Raw genomic sequence first — 4,564 nt, 5'->3', positions numbered from 1 at the left:
CAATAACAATTGAGATAGAGAACAAAGACAGGACAATAATGACAAGTCACATAGGAAACCTAGGTACGACAATAACAGCCCAAGGTAAAGGCATGAACGTATACACAAGGAAAACTATCACAACATAATACATGTCCCTCGTCCTCGCCTACACGGAAACACCCTTCGTGCCATGAACTCATGATAATATAAATGAAAATGGCATGACATCACCCTTCGTGTTTTTACTCTCAAATGAAATGGCACGGTATCACCTTTCGTGCTTTACACTTTTATTCACATGATAAAATATATGAAATGTCACGACATCATCCTTTGTGCTTTACACTCTCCCTCTCACATGATAATATAAACGCAATGGCACGGCATCACCCTTCGTGCTTTACACTCTTCCTCCCCAAGCATATGTATATTAATGATAAACAAGGTAGGAAGCATAAATAACATCAAGGAGAGTTGTTAAACGAATATTCCAAATGAACTCCAATCACCACTATCAAGCGAACAATAGATCAATAAACCCTCAAGACCCTGATTGTTCAAGTATTTCAACAAATCTCAAGGATGATCTACAACTCGAGTATAGAACCTAATATCTTAAGAATAACGGTCGTAGCAATGAATTAGTGATTAAGCATAATGAAGAGCAAATTAGACAAATCAGTGTTTTCTCAAAGTTTCGTCAAATTTTAATCAAATCATAATAAAATAAATCTTGATTTCTAACATTTAATTATGTATTCTTAGTAATCTAGAAGTCAAGTAAGACATGGAACAAGAAGGTCACGTAGTTCTAAAAAACCCCCAATTTCTCTTTTAGCCCTTGATCAAATGCCAAAAACAAATATAGATTCATTATATAAAATCAAAAATGATTAGAGAACACTTACCCCAATCCACATGGTAAAAATTGCTTCAAGAATCGCCTCAATCCGAGCTCCATAGCTCCAAATATGTGAAAATGGCCGAGACCCACGAAATAGAGTACTTTATATTCACCGGATAGAAATAACCTATGCGATCGCGGGGCATCCTTCGCGATCGCAAAGAACAAATGTTACCGCCATCAAATTACCCTATGCATTTGCGATACTGGCCACGCGAACGTGATAACCAAAGGTGCTAAGGCTATGCGAACGTGGACTGACTTGTACGAATGCGATGAAGAATTCTCCAGCTCCAGCTCCAGCTCCAGCTCCTACTCAACCCTACGCGTTCGCGTTACCCCTTGCGCGAATCGAACAACAACCAATCCAACCTTTCGCGATCGAGTACCATCTGTCGCGTCCGCAATGAACAAATCCACCAGTAGACCAAATTACTAAACCTTTGCGATTGTGAAGAACACTAGGGGGTATCAGATGAAGCAAAAACCAGCAATGTATGATAACTCCAAAATGGTCCGAAATCAATCCGAAACACATTTGAGCACCTCGGGACCCCATTCGAACATACAACAAGTCCCATAACGTAACGCGGACCTGCTCGAGGCCTCAAATCAAATATAACAACATCAAAACAGTGAATTGCACCTCAAATCAAAATCAATGAACTTTGAACTTTCAACTTCCGAAACTCGCGTCGAAACATATCAAATCAACCCGGAATGAACTTAACCTTTGCACACAAGCCCCAAATGACATATCGAAGCTATTCAAATCCCAGGAACCACAATTCAAATCCGATATCCTCAAAGTCAACTTCCGGTCAAACTTATAAATTTTCCAAACCTTCAAATTTCCAACTTTCGCCAATTGGTGTCGAATCCTTCTAAGAATATCCAAATGCAAATCCAGGCATACGCCTGAGTCCAAAATCACCATCCGGACCTAACAGAACTATCAAAATTCCAATCCGAGGTCAAATGCTAATAAGTCAAACTTTTTCAACTCTTCCAACTTAAAGCTTCAATTCATGAAGTTCATTCTTCCAAATCGATTCCGAATAACCTGAAAACCAAAATCGACGATTTACACAAGTCATAATACATCATGCAGAGATACTCGTTCCTCAAACTACTGAGCGAAGTGAAAATTCTCAAAATGATCGATCAATTTACCTAGCGAAGTGCAAATGCTCAAAACGACCGGTCGGGTCGTTACATTCTCCCCCACTTAAACATACATTCATCCTCGAACGTGCCAAGACTCGTTCCAAGGCCATTAAATTGTAGTGTAACCTTACCATGAACATACCCAGGGGTGATCCCACATCACCCCACTCCACATAAGCCTGCCAACACAACATGACTGGAGATCCTTACTTCAACCTTAGTCCTTAAACTTTAAAACCCAATCTCCAACATCCAGAATTCATTACAAGACCCGAATCTCACATATACGCAGTGTATAAGTCTGAACAACTGATGCCAAGCCATAACCATGACCCAATATGTAACCATGTGATATACACATCACCCAAATACTCACATCAATCACTGCTAACCACCATAGCTGCCTAAAAGCAAATTTGGTACCGGTAGTAACCTCATATCGATTAGAACCTCGTTCAAAACCTCCATACACTACCGATGATGAAAGAAACACGTAGAATATCTTAACCACTCATCTGATCAATCAACCAAGAAGCTTATTCGTTCGACCAGGGCCATTGCCCAAATCCTCAGTAGAAATATAGTATCATTCTTCCAAACATTCCTTATCCCAATATGATAGTGCAAATCTCGGGTCTAAAAACCTCATCTCAGCCAGTACAAGTAGCCCAACCGACAAGTCTCAACAAAAATCATATAGAGCCCCATACAACACGGTTCCGTACACTCAACAAGTAATAATTTAGACATGATAGATAATAGTAAGAAAGTTAAATAAGAAGGCTACTAAGCAAGTTAAGCAGGCATGGTAATTTAACATTTTCCTACGAACTATTTTCAACAAGGTGAAAGCAAAATACAAGAATAATCATAAGGAGTTACATTTTATCACAATACCATTCGGCGCACAGCCTGATCCCATTATATGAGTCCACATAGGATACCCATCTAGCCATAATACTCGGGCTCACTGATCATATGTGCGTCAAGATCAAACACGATTGAGTGCACCAATATAACTATGGGAAGATGATTAGGCACAAAATACTAAGAAAGACAAGAACAACTATGGTGCAATAAGCAAGCCAACATCTTCAGGGCCATCTTGCCTATAACGCCATAAGGCCCATACAAAATTACAATATGCGTGCGGAAAATCATGTAACTCTCATAACCCATCATAGCATAAGAGAGAAACACATAACATAGACCAAGGCGCGAACAACATCTTTTCTGCTCGATGATATACATATGGTAATAGCTGCACAAGAGCAAGCAAATCCAATCCGATATAGAATACACATTCTCATTAGGCTCACAATTAATCCCCAAACCAAATTCGATCATTCCCAAATAGTTAAATAACCTCCCAAAAGTCCATAACCTTTCCATAACACATACCATTAATCACCCAATCCTCAACATTTCTTCACAATTGGAAATCAAGAAATAGTCTGCCAACGAGAACATCCAGTCTCCGAACCTCATATATACCAGAATTTTCATATTCAATCTCAACACCGCCACTCAAATGGCTGATACGTCACTCATACTTCATCATCTTATAGAAAAATACCCACAAGTCAAAACACAATGCACCTGTCAACAGGCGAACCCTCCTCCGGCGAAAACAAATAGTGCCAGTGTAATCTTATACACCCAAAATCGTCCATGTCATCAAAAACTTATATCCTTCCCTCCAAAACTAAACCGCAACCTTGTACATTCAACCTTTCAACCCCACATGGCGCATCGCCTCTAACATACTAACTCGTGACACTACAAAAATTCCGTATCAACTCTGAACCATGAGCAAATTGAACACCTCATCAACTGTGAACCTTTCATTTAACTCTAAGAGAACATCACCACGCACAATGTAGCTTCTATACTTGTAGCAAACATCCACTCCGGCCGTGGACATAACCATAATGAATTCTTTGGAACTCATTAACACATAATTAAGTCATCAGAACCGATTACCTCTAACTCAACCGAGTCACACATGCTGCCAACCCGAAAATATCCCAATCCAATATGCTCGCTCTAAAGGAACCTTCTGCAAATCCGAAGCCATTTCTTGCATCTCTCCAATATTTCCATGTAGATTCATTCTTGACATAGAACTACCGCAGATCCGATCACCATTCTTTATCGATCGCAACCCTGCCCGTACACAAATTCACAAATCCTTAAATGTTATATAAGACTTGGAACTCGCAAGAACCTTCTCGATACCCACTCACCTTACTCTAATATTCAATACACAACTAATGCACATCGAGCAACCCACGTTTCACCAACACATGGCTATTCGAAGAAACAACCAAGCAATCCCTCGGCCCATAAACTGATACAACGCATGATCCTACAATACAATCGTCATTAGCAGACTCCACCACTTAGGCCGAAGCCATAGAACACCTCATCTGCAATCCAAACTCCAAAGTACCATATCTTTATAACATGCCCCGATCTCGCATGGCTATTTAGCTGAGTACTTCAAAAACT

This window comes from Nicotiana tabacum, chromosome 8 (assembly GCF_000715075.1).
Source record: "Nicotiana tabacum cultivar K326 chromosome 8, ASM71507v2, whole genome shotgun sequence".
NCBI classification, from domain to species: domain Eukaryota; kingdom Viridiplantae; phylum Streptophyta; class Magnoliopsida; order Solanales; family Solanaceae; genus Nicotiana; species Nicotiana tabacum.
The sequence above is the reverse complement of the archived record's forward strand: the minus strand, read 5'-3'. Positions refer to the sequence as shown.